Source organism: Trachypithecus francoisi, unplaced genomic scaffold, assembly GCF_009764315.1.
Source record: "Trachypithecus francoisi isolate TF-2019V2 unplaced genomic scaffold, Tfra_2.0 Lachesis_group8, whole genome shotgun sequence".
Taxonomy (NCBI): domain Eukaryota; kingdom Metazoa; phylum Chordata; class Mammalia; order Primates; family Cercopithecidae; genus Trachypithecus; species Trachypithecus francoisi.
Genome location: NW_022681473.1, coordinates 83,619,015 through 83,632,376, shown reverse-complemented (window position 1 = coordinate 83,632,376; position 13,362 = coordinate 83,619,015).

Below are 13,362 nucleotides of genomic sequence, written 5' to 3'. Positions count from 1 at the left end.
CTGGCTTGGACTCTTAAAGTGGAGGACTGAATTGTAAACTAAAAAGTGTCTGAGACAGGTCTCAATTGATTTAGAAAGTTTATTTTGCCAAAGTTAAGGACTCGCCCATGACACAACCTTGGAGGTCCTGATGACATGTGCCCAAGGTGGTTGGTGCACAGCTTGGTTTTATACACTTTAGGGAGACATAAGACATCAAGAAATATATGTAAGATGTACATTGGTTCAGTCTGGAAAGGAGGGACAACTCAAAGTGGGGAAGGAGCTTCCAGGTCACAGGTAGATAAGAGACAAAAAATTGCATTCTTTTGAGTTTCTGATTAGCTTTTCACCCAGTGTCCTATTTACAGGAATCATCACTTATGCCTTAGTCTGGCTTAGTGAAATAGGGCAAAGGAAGCAATCAGAGATGCATTTTTCTCACGTGAGCACAGGAATGACTTTGAGTTCTGCCTCTCCTTTGTCCAACAAGTAATTTCCTAGTAGGTAAATTGTGATGAAGGTATGTAGCTTTTTAATCTCTGTACCTGTCTTATTTGGGAATAGAATGAGAGGCAGATTTGTCCGCAGTTCCCAGCTTGACTTTTCCCTCTGGCTGAGTGATTTTGGGGTCCCAAGATTTACTTTCCATTCATAGACTCAAGCTCAACTTCAATATTCTATGCATACACAGATTTCCAAAACCCAGGAGTTACTAATGGTCAGCATTGTTTCTTTTTCCTATGCCATCAACACATTTTCAATGTAGATGAAACACCCTGCCATTGGAAGAAGATACCATCTAGAATTTTCTTAGCTACAGAGGATGTCAAGGCCTGACTCTCAATGGACAGGCTGACTCTCTTGTTAGAGGCTACTGCACCTACTGTAAGTTGAAGCTAGTGCTTATTTAGTATTCTAAAAATCCTAGGGCCTTTAAGAATTATGCTAAATGTACTGCCTGTGCTCTATAAATGGAACAACAAAGCCTGATGACAACATATTGGTGTACAGCATGGTTTATTGAATATTTTAAGTCCGCCATTGATGATACTTACTGCTCAGTGAAAAAGATTCCTTTCAAAATGTTAGTGCTTATTGACAATGCACCTAGTCACCCAAAAGCTCTGATGGAGATGTACAAGGAGATTAATGTTGTTTTCATGCCTGCTAACATAGTATCCATGGATCAAAGAGTAATTTTAACATTTAAGTTTTATCATTTCAGAAATACATTTTGTAAGGCTATATAGCTGCCATTCATAGTGATTCCTCTGATGGATTGGGGCAAAATAGATTGAAAACTTTCTGGAAAGGATTCACCATTCAGAACATTCATGATTCATAGGAGGAGGTTGAAATATTAACATTAATAGGAGTTAGGAAGAAGTTGATTCCAATCTTCATGGATGACTTTTTACAAATTATTTTACTGGTGAGGCATGGTGGCTCATTCCTGTAATCCCCACACTTTTGGAGGCTGAGTCGGTAGGATTGCTTGAGCTCAGGAGCTCAAGACCAGCCTGGGAAACATGGTGAGACCTTGTCTCTAGAAAAAAATACAAAAATTAGCCAAGTGTGGTGATGTTGCACCTGTAGTCACAACTACTCAGGAAGCTGAGGTGGGAGGATTACTTGAGTTTGGAAGGTCAGGATTGCAGTAAGCCATCATTGCACCACTGCACTCCAGTCTGGGCAACAGAATGAGACCCTGTCCCTAAAAAGAATACAATAAATAAATAAATGAGTAAAATTATTTTACTGATAACCCAGATCCTCATGAATGACTTCTAGGCGCTCAAGACTTTAGTGGAGCAAATTACTGCCGATGTGATGGAAATAGCAAGAAAACTAGAATTAGAAGTGGAGCCTGAAGATGTGACTGGATTGCTGCACTCTCATGATGAAAGTTGAATTGATGAGCAATTGCTTTTTATAGATAAACTAAGAAAGTGGTTTATTGAGATAGAATCTACCCCTGGTGAAGATGCTATGAACACTGTTGAAAGGACAACAAAGGATTTAAAATATTACATAAACTTAGTTGCTAAAGCAGTGGCAGGATTTGAGAGGACTGACTGAAATTTTGAAAGCGGTACCACTGTGCATACAATGCTATCTAACAGCATCACATGTTACAGAGAAATCTTTCACAAAAGGAATAGTCAATTGATGTGGCAAATACCATTGTTATGTTAAGAAATTGCCACAATCTCCCCAACCTTCAGCAATTACCACCCTGATCAGTCAGCAGTCATCAACATCTAGGCAAGACTCTCCACCAGCAAAAAGATTACAACTCACTGAAGGCTCAGATGATCCTTCACACTTTTTAGCAAGAAAGCATTTTAAAATTAAGGTATGTATATTGTTTTATAGACATAATGATACAATTGCACAATTAATAGAGTACAACATAGTATGAACATATCTTCTATATATACTGGAACACCAAAAAATTCATGTGACTCACTTTATCATGATAATTGCTTTTTTGCAGTGATCTGGATCCATACATGCAATATTTATGAGGTACGCTTGTATATACTCTAGTTCAGATTTTAGCAGAATAGTTTAGGATGGGCTTTAACTATTTCCTTCACGATCTTTTATCTGGGATAAAGTGCATACAGGGCTCCTCATTCTTGGTGATCTTCTATATAGCTATTAGTTCATTTGGACACCCTCTCAATACACACACACACACACACACACACACACACACACTACAGTCTAAATCCATACTGATGAAATGAAACATATTTATAATTACAATATGGTCCACTAAAATGCTCTTGCCCATGATGGAAGTAGAACATTATATTGTTATGCAGAGTTTTGTCAATCTCTTTAAAACATTTCTGTGCTGCCTTACTGAAAAAAAAGGTGTCAATTTTGGCCATCTATAAATTAAAGGCCACCAGTTGGATACTTGGAATACCTTGACAAAGCTTGAAAATTAAAAGTTATTTGTTTAGTTTTTACTTTGGGGGACAAGATTAAATTCTTCGGCTGGGTATTCTTCCAGATATTCTGAAATCGTACTCTGAGGAAAGGCAGCAGGAGATGCTATCGTCCTCTGCTCCTAGTGACCCCGTGGGCCACAGAAGGATTGGAAAGGGCAGAATTACTCTAGTATTTACAAACAACTAATACATTCTACACAGCACTACAGCACTAACCCTCGTACTCAACCAGCAACGTATCATTCAATGTCTTTTCTTGGAGAATGCCAGGAGATTCTCCCCGACCTCTAACATCAATTTAAACTTGGATAATGAGTTTTCTTCTCCCTTTTTTTCCTTTTTCTTTTTTTTCTTTTTGCTGAAACAGTGTTCTGAATTACTATGTCTACTTAATAAAAAGTCTTGAATAGAAGCTTTTGTGATAAGGCTTTGGAGCCTAACAGACTTAAATGGAAGCGGAAGCTAACTGTATACCTATGAGCAGTTTACTCAGTTCATTCTACAAATTTTAACTAAGCACAGATCGCATGCCAGGCACTGTGCTAAGTTTGAGAGACATGAAAATGAGTAAGATGAAATTTCTCCCCCTTGGAGTCTAGTGGAGGCTGTCAGAAAAGTAAACAACTAATTACCGCACAGCATAGCATACCAGCTGTCATCCAGGTGGCTGTGGGAGCTGAGGCCCAGGGGAGGGTAAGGGAAATGGTCTCAGAGGAACTGAGTAATAACTGAATGAGTCCTAACAAGTGTGAACCCGAAATGTCTGTGACAGGTCTCAGTTAATTCAGAAAGTTTAATTTGCCAAGGTTGAGGAAATGTGCCATGACATTGCCTCAGGAGGTCCTGACGACATGTGCCCAAGGTGGTCAGTGCACAGTTTAGTTTTATACGTTTTAGGGAGACATGAGACATCAATCAACATATGTACGATGAGCACTGGTTTGGTTCCGAAAAGGCGGGACAACTCGAAGCAAAGGTGGGATTGAAGTGGGGAAGGGGGCTTCCAGGTCTTAAGTAGATAAGAGACAAATGGTTACATTCTTTTGAGTTTGTGATTAACCTCTCCAAAGGAGGCAATCAGATAGGCATTTATCTTAGTGAGCAGAGGGGTGACTTTGAATAGAATGGGAGGCAGGTTTGCCCTAAGCAGTTCCCAGCTTGACTTTTCCCTTTTGCTTAGTGATTTTGGAGCCCCAAGATTTATTTTCCTTTCACAAGGGTTAGTAGGAGGTAACTAGGAGAGAGCCAGGGATGGTTAGAGAGGACAGCGTTTGAGGTGGAGGAGAATAACCATCAATAACAGGGTGATAGGAATATCTAACACATGGAGCTGGTGGGAGAATTAATGGAGAAAATGTAGATGTATAAAGTTCTAGCCCAGTTCATAACAGATGCTGAACCAATGCAGTTCAGGAGGCCCATCCTCTCCCTCTCAACCATGGTATTCTCTCCCCTACTTTCCTCTTTGTGGCAAAACTGAACTCTGGACTTAGAAGGCTTCCCTATGGTCAGTGTGCATTTAGAGTCTGCCTAAGATCATGTACCCTCCACTATGTCAAAACTGCCCTTATTTTGTACAAGTTAATTGCAGAGGTTACAAGGGGATTTGGCCACCTTCTTAACTTTTCCCCACAGCACATGGCAAGCACAAGTGAGTCCAGGAATGCAAATAAAAACACTATGCAAAGGTTTGAGTGTGCTGGTACATGTGCTGAATTATTCTCTGCATGATCATTTCAATCACTGTTATTAGGCCCTGTCATCAAATATCACTAATGTTTCATGACAGCCCCTCAGTTGGATTCTGGGCACAAAGGAAAAGATTGGGGTGAGTTGGTGGCAGCGGGCACACCAAATACAGAGATGTCTGTGCTTGGGAAATGGTGTCATCCTTCAGGGCTGTTCACTAATACAAAATCTTCTCATTTATATACAGAAATAATGAGGCAAAGGAGCAGCTTAAGAAAAAAAGAGAGAAGATAAGCAACAATACTATAGATCACTTAGAAAGCCACAGTAATTTACCTGTCTGCTTTTCTTTTCTGGAAAGATTTTTATCTGTCCACATTGTCATACATTACTTAGGAACAGTGGAGTTAAATTGGTTTTCGGTTTGTTCCACCTCTATTAGACCCCTGTGTAAACAAGAAACCATACTGGATTTCCTCATACTCTTAGCTGTATAACAGCCCCAAGTAACCAGGTTTTCAGTTTCCAATTGACCACAATTCTGAGGCTAACAGATCAGCCATGGCAGGGAATTGGAAGCAACTTCCTGGCCCTGCTGCTGAGGGATTCTCCACACTTTCTGCCTCCAGGCTGCCTGCTGGGTTAAGCAGAGCCTGTCCTTGGTGCCCCTGGCACGTGCAAAGTAGCCAGAGGGAAGGAAACCTTGGAGGAAATGTGAGTTCCATTCTCACCCTTGTCAGAAAGGAATTTTCCTCCGGCCTCTGAGAAGGTCTGTGAAAGTAAATTAGGTAGAAAATTACTTTTTGACAAACTTGACTGAAGCTGTGAAAGTCGTTCTGCTTAAGTTTGAAAAGTGATTGGAACTGAAGGGTTTTTTTTTTCTTTTTAAAAATGATACTTTATCTCTTTTCTTTTAAAAAAAAAAAAAAAAAAACAGATTGTCCCAGGGTAAAGAATAAGAATTCAGGTAGACTGTGTGCACTTTTCTAGTTTGTTTGATTCTAATGAGGAATTCTTGTCTTCATTTGCATGTCATTACCCAGGCCCTCTTGGATTTTCCAGGCATTCTGCATCAGTATGTAGAATTTTCTATTATTTCTCATTGCAAATGTATCATGTTTATGGATTAAACAGGCATTCCTGCTAGTATTAGAACAATACAACCATCATATTTGAGCTATCGTATCTATGATTACTTCTGTTATCTACTGTTGAGTAACAAAGCACCCTAACATTTAGTGTCTTGAAACAACAGCAATTCATTGTCTTCCTAATTCTTGTGGGTTGGCCAGGCAGTTCTTCAGCCAGATGTGGTGCTGTCTGGGCTCTCTTACAGCTTCATTCAGCTGGCAGATGGACTAAACTGGAGGGTCCCTGAAGGTATCTCTCACATGTCTGGGATCTGGTGCTGACTGTCCACTGAGCGCCTCTGTTTTCCTCCATGTAGTCTGCCTCTCCACATAGGTTTCATCCTCCAGGGCCTCTCATCTCCAGAGGATAGCCTGGACTTCCTTACAGTGCGGATAGATTATTCATGCCTCCCCTTTTTAGACCATATAGGGTAACTTCCTGACATTGCCATGGCATCTGTAAACTGTAAACTGTTGTGGTGCTGGTGGGAGTGTAGCAGTGAGGAAGGATGACCAGAGGTCACGCTCGTTGCCATCTTGGTTTTGGTGGGTTTTGGCCTGCTTCTTTACTGCAACCTGTTTTATCAGCAAGGTCTTTATGACCTATATCTTGTGCCACCCTGTATCTTGTGCCAACCTCCTGTCTCATCCTATGACTTAGAATGCCTTAACCATGTGGGAATGCCGCCCAGTAAATCTCAGCCTCCATCCTATTCAAGATGGAATTGCTCTGATTCACACACTCTGACAAAATCTTGTCTGGAATTGTAATCACCATGTGTCAAGGGAGGGACTTGGTGGGAGGTGATTGGATCATGGGGGTGGATATCCCCCTTGCTGTTCTTGTGACAGTGAGTGAGATCTGGTTGTTTGATAAGTGTCTGGCACTTCCCTGTTCTCTCCCTCTCTTTTCTGCTACCATATAAGACGTGCCTTGCACCCCTTTCACCTTCTGCCATGATTGTAAGTTTACTGAGGCCTCCCCAGACATGCAGAACTGTGAGTCAATTAAACCTCTTTCCTTTCTAAATTACCCAGTCTCAGGCATTTCTTTATAGCAGTGTGAAAACGGACTAATATACAGCTCCTTTTGGAGACATCCACCACAATGGTAAAATGCATTTGAACTGATGCTTAAAAGTTTGTTCCAGGAAATTGAGGATTGCCAGTATTATTGAATGAATCTGGATAAACTGATGGTAATTGATCGTGATAACAAGTATAGTTACTCTTCATTAAGTGCTCCCTTAATGTGTGTTAGGTGTGATGTTAGGTGCATCATTTCTATCTTCTAGAAAACAGCATGGGAAGGATGGTATTGTTATATCCATTTTACATATTAGGGATCTGAGGCTTAGAGACCCAGTAGTGCAGGGGTTCCCTGCAGCAAGTTGTGAAAGGTGCAGAATGGGGCATCCTACCTCCAATTTCCTCAAGTATCCAGCCCTCCAGAGTGTCCCACCTCAGCTCTTCCCTGACCTGGGCCACACCAATCGAGACTCACTGCTTCCTTTCCCTGTCTGAAGGTCTCTTATGTTCATACTCTTTCTAAGCCTGCGTTCTGCTCACCAACAAAAGGTACTAACAGGTTTTTAGTTAAACTTCTTCCATCAAATATGTTGCTCCTTTAAGTTGACAGCCTTGACTCACCCAGTTAAAATTTTTCCTTAAGAACGTACTTAGCCAAGAACAAGCAGGAGAGAATTTTGAAGAATTTAGAAGAGTACAAAGAGCTCACGATTAGCCTCCGCTATTTGGAAGAATGGCTATGCCAGCAGGGTGGGTTATGAATAAATGCAGAAGGAATGGACCCTTTGAAGAATGGTTCTGGACAACCAGCCCAAAATTAGATTCCTATTTCATACCAAACACAAAAATAAATTCCAGGTGAATTAAAGGCCTAAACGTAAATAAGCAAAGAGGATATGATATTATTTCTAGGACCTGAAGTGTAGACAAGTATTTCTTAAATTAGACACCAAAGCTCAAACCATATTGAATAAACTGATTAATTCAAATGATATTAAAGCTTAAAACTTCTGTGAAGTTGAAGATGTGAATACCCCCTACAGCCCAGTACTTGTATGGTTATTGGTTATGGATAGATCTAGAGAAACTCTCATACATAGGCATGAGGAGGAGTGCAAATGTTTGTTCACTGAAGCATTGGCTATAATATTTAAAAAATTAGAAACAGTCTAATTGTTCTACAGTAGGGGAATGGAAAAATGAACTGTGGTTTATTCATATAATGTAATAACATTTAGCAGTTAAAATGAATACACTAGATTTATATGTAGCAACAGGGATAAATCTCAAAGTCATGCTGAGTAACAAAAGCAAGTGCAGAGTGTATATACAGAATGATGCTTTTACAAAAATTTTAAAATGCAGGAAATGACATTAAATTTTTTTTTTTTTTTTTGAGGCGGAGTCTCGCTCTGTCGCCGGGCTGGAGTGCAGTGGTGGAATCTCAGCTCACTGCAAGCTCCGCCTCCCGGGTTTACGCCATTCTCCTGCCTCAGCCTCCCGAGTAGCTGGGACTACAGGCGCCCGCCACCTCGCCCGGCTAGTTTTTGTATTTTTAGTAGAGATGGGGTTTCACCGTGTTAGCCAGGATGGTCTCGATCTCCTGACCTCGTGATCCGCCCGTCTCGGCCTCCCAAAGTGCTGGGATTACAGGCTTGAGCCACCGCGTCCGGCCGACATTAAATATTTTTAATATGGCTACCTGCATATGCAGAAATGTATCAAAAGCAAAGGAGGATAAACACCAACTTCAAAACAATGGGAACAGGGGAGGTAACTGGCATCATAAAGAGAGGACTTCATTGTGTCTTATGCTTTGGTTTTTAAAAGGATTTAGATTAAATGTGGCAAAATATTATCCTATGTTAAATCTGAGTAGGAATAACAAGTGCTTTTATTACATTGCTTACTATATTTTTCTTATGTTTTAAACAGTTTATGTTTTTAGAGCCCCTAAAGAATGATAGCAAGTCTGTGAGGTCCAGGTCAATATGAAAGATAAAATTTGGAGAATGTAGATTGTCTTTGAAGTTGCAGCTTGTGAAGTGCCTGGTGCCTTGCCTGGTGGCCCATCAGCCTGCTATCTCAGGACCATTTCCTTTGAGTCCAGCCCTGATCCAGCTGATAATGCTCCGGCCTCTCTCCTGCTTCCCCTGACCTGTCTTTGGGGTACTTTCTGCAAGCAGAAAACAGGTTGAACCCTCACTTGTCTCTACTTACTGTTCCCAGCTACCCAAGCTCATTCCTATTTTCCTTTTCATGCTTAAAAATTCAAAAATCAGAGATGAATAATGAGGATGCTGTTGAAGAAGGAGAGGAAGTCCAAAAGGCCTCATTTCTTAGAAAAGCTTTATGTTTTTCAACGCTGTGCCATCTACATTATTTCAGTGGCATTGCACATCAACCTTGTAGACAGAGCAAGTATTTTTATTTCCATATAACTGATGAAGAAACTGAGTTATTGCAGAGCTAAAAAACATTAAAATAATTAGTGAGATGGCTGAAATAAGAAGCCGGTCTGAAGTCCCATTATATAGGCTCTTCACAGTGTAATGAATTGAGTGTGGTGTGTGAGTAATATGGTGAGCACAGGTCTCCAAGGGGGCATTGGGTTGAATTGTGTCCCTACAAATAACATGTTTAAGTCCTAACCTCAGTACTGTGAATGTGACCCTATTTGGAAATAGGGTCTTTGCAGATGTAATCAAGTTAAGATGAGGTCGTACTGGGTTAGGGAGGCTCCTAAATCAAATGACTGGTGTCCTTTTAAGGGAAACACATACACACACACACACACACACACACACACACACACACGCGGAGGAAAGAAGGGCATATGAAGACTGACGCAGAGATTGGAGTAATGTAGCTATAGCCAAGGAACACCAAGAATTGCTGGGATCTGCTAGAAGCCAGGAGAGCAGCTGGGAGATGATTTCTCTTTCAGAGCCTCCAGAAAGAACTAACCCTATGGCCACCTTGATTTAGGACTTCTGGCCTCTTGGACTGTGAGATAATAAATCTACATTGTTTTAAGGCACTGAATTTGTGGCAACTTGTTATGGCGGCTTTAGGAAGCTAATACAGTCACCCAGGCTTGGGGTGATCTCAGACAACGTAATGCCTCAGCTGAGAACTGAAGGGCTAGTATAGGGATGGTTTGGGGAATGTGCTCAGCCACAAAATATAGAAAACCCATCCGAAGCAGCTTAGACAAATAGGGTTTGTTTCCTTCCCATAAAAAAGGGTCCAGAGATAAGAAGTGCAGGGCCCTTGCTTAATGCCACAGAGGACCGGGCCCTTCCTGTATTTCCACTTTACTATCTCTAGGTTGTTGGTGTCTTTTTTTTTTTTTTTCTTTTTTTCTTTGAGACAGGGTCTCACTCTTGCCCAGGCTAGAAGCACAGTGGTAAGATCATGGCTCACTGCAGCCTTGAACTTCTGGGCTCAAGCAATCTTCCTGCCTCCGCCTCCCAGGTAATTGGCACTACAGGCGTACAACACCATACCCAGCTAATTTTTAAATTTTTTGTAGAGAGGGTGTTTCACCGTGTTGCTCAGGCTGGTCTCAAACTCCTGGGCTAACATGATCCTCCTGCCTCGGCCTCCCAAAGTGCTGGGATTACAGACAGGCATGAGCCTGGTGCTCGGCTGTTTGTTGGGGTCTTTGTCCTCATGCTTGTTGCCTCATGATCGAAACATGGCTATGGAACCAGCCAGCCATGCATCTGCATTTCAGGTGGAAAGAAGAAGAAAGAAAATGAAAGAGTCTTTTTCAGACATCTCTAGCAGACTTCTGCTTGCATTCAATGGCAGAACTGGCTTACATTTCTTATGGCTGCCCCAGCTGCAAGGAAGGGAACCAGGAATTTGTATTTTTAGCTTTCCAGCCTCTGTAATAGAGGAATACAGCAAGGAGTTGATCACTGGTGTTGAGTAAGCCATTTTACAATAATTGTCATAGGTGTTGTATCAATAAATTTTAGGTCTGGCAGCATATAACAAGAAACCCGAAATAGTAATAGTTCAAACACATGAATCTGGCTGTAGGCAATCTAGGGCTGGTATGGAGGCTGCACAATCATCAAGAAAGCATATTTCTTCTACCTTTCTTTTCCTTCGTCCTCAGCATTAGCTTCCATCCTCATCATGGACTCATAATCCAAAATGACTGCTGAAGTTCCAGTTATCACTGTTTCATCCCAGAAAGCAGAGTGGATGAATAGGGAACATAAGATTACATACAGTCATCAGTTGTCCTTTTGAGGAGTCTTCCAGTCAGTCTCTTCCATTACATTTCATTGACCAGTATTAAAGAAAAGATGAGAAATGCTGATTTTACTTGAATAAAAACAGGCTGTCTCAGTAAGGAAGAAGAAAATAGATATTAGGAAAGCAATAAGGAACTTCTCCCTCATAGGGTACATACGTTTCATGTCAAGTGGGAATCTGGCCTTGTTTGTAGTGATTCCTAGAGCTCTGTGTTAGAAAGGATGCTGAGGCAGTGATCCAGGCTCAGTGGGTAGGGTTCAGTGATTGATTTGGATCTTGATCCTGGTCATGAGCGTGGAGGTAACTTTGTACATACATGTGCCTTGAATTTGCATTTCCTGGATATGGCTATGTTAGCCAGTGAATGTGGAGGTTAAAAAAAATAAAAGGAACACAAGATCCTGACAATCCTTCCTTACTCACCTTGTAGCTCCTGGCATAAGCACAATGCCAGACATCTTACTGGTCACTGTGGAACAAGTGGTTGTTGATGGATTTCTCTTCCTTTGGAAAGAGTAGGGGAAGCTCATTTGCTGGTGATGGGGGTGACTGTGGGAAGATGTATTGATTTGCTAGGATTACTGTAACAAAGTCCCGCAGAGTGAGTGGATGAATAGAAATGTATTTTCTCATGGTTCTGGAGACTGGAAGTCTCAGATATATCAAGGTGTCAGCAGGGTTGGTTTCTTGTGAGGGTCATGAGAGAAGAATTTGTTCCCAGCCTTTCTCGTTCGCTTATAGATGGCCATCTTTTCCCTGTGCCTTCACATCATCTTCCTTCTGTCCAGGTCTGTTTCCAAATCTTTTTCTTCTTTTTCATTTTTTTTGAGACAGGGTCTTACTCTATCTCAAAAAAGGTTGGAGTGCAGTGGCACAATCATGGCTTACTGTAGCCTTGACCTCCCCAGGCCCAGGTAATGTTCCCGCCTCAGCCTCCTGAGTAGCTGGGACTACAGGCATGTACCACCACACCTGGCTAATTTTTGTACTTTTTTTTTTTGTAGATACAGGGTCTTGCTATGTTGCCTGGGGTGGCCTCAAACTCCTAGGCTCAAGGAATCCACCTGCCTCAGCCTCCCAAAGTGTTGGGATTACAGGTCTGAGCCACTGTGCTCGGTCTCCGAATCTTCTTCTTATAAGGACACCAGTCATATTGGATCAGGACCCACCACAATGATTTCATTTTAATTTAGTTACTTCCGCAAAGACTTTATCTTTTTTTTTTTTTTTAGATGGAGTCTTGCTTTGTCACCCAGGCTGGAGTGCAGTGGCGCGATCTCGGCTCACTGTAACCTCTGCCTCCCGGGCTCAAGCAATTCTCCTGCCCCAACCTCCCCAGTAGCTGGGATTACAGGCTTCTGCCACCATGCCTGGCTAATTTTTTGTATTTTTTTTAGTAGAGACGGGGTTTCACCATGTTGGCCACACTGGCCTCAAACTCTTGACCTCAAGTGATCCGCCTGCCTCAGCCTCCTAAAGTGCTGGGATTACAGACAGGCATGAGCCATAGCACCCGGCTACAAAGACTTTATCTCTAAACACAATCACATTCTGAGGCACTGGGAGTTAGAGCTTCAACACATGAATTCAGAGGAGGGACAGACAAGAGTCAGCCCATAAGAAAAGATATTGTTTTCCTTTCTGTCCAAACAAAAATGCATTCCTCAGATGGAAAGAGAAGCTTGAGCTATTCAATGACTATCCCCCAAGAGATCTCCTTTATACTAAAAAAACTGATTTGAAGACTAGAAAAATTCAGTATCATCTGTTAGGTGATGTTGGGTGGCAGGAAACACTGTCAGCTTCTTAAGTTCATGCAGCATTATGGGTGATAGCAGAGTTGTGCTATGGGGACCAGGACTGGGAGTTTTGTCAGGTGAAAAAGGACTGGAGCAGTAAGTCCAGAGGGCAGAGAGCAGGTCCTGGGAAGTGAGCTATCACCAAGAGGAGTGGCCAGGCACCCCAGGCTGAAATAGGGAAAGTTTGGAGGTTGTGAGGCTAGGCTGTGAGTGTTTGAGGGTGTGGGCTCTAGAATCAGACAGATCTGGGTTTGAACTCTGACTCCACTTCCTGCTGCTTACATTAACTGGTCAAATCACGTGATTTCTCTTAGCTTCCATTTTCTCATCTCTAAAATGGGGGCAACCTTCTACAGGTGTGGGGAGGAAGATAATGTATAAAAGGTATTATCATAGTAACCTTTGGTGCATAGTAACTGTTCACTAAGTGGTGAGAGGTCAGATACCTGGAGTGAGGAGCAGAGAGAATACCCTAGACCAAAGTCTGGGCAGCCAAGG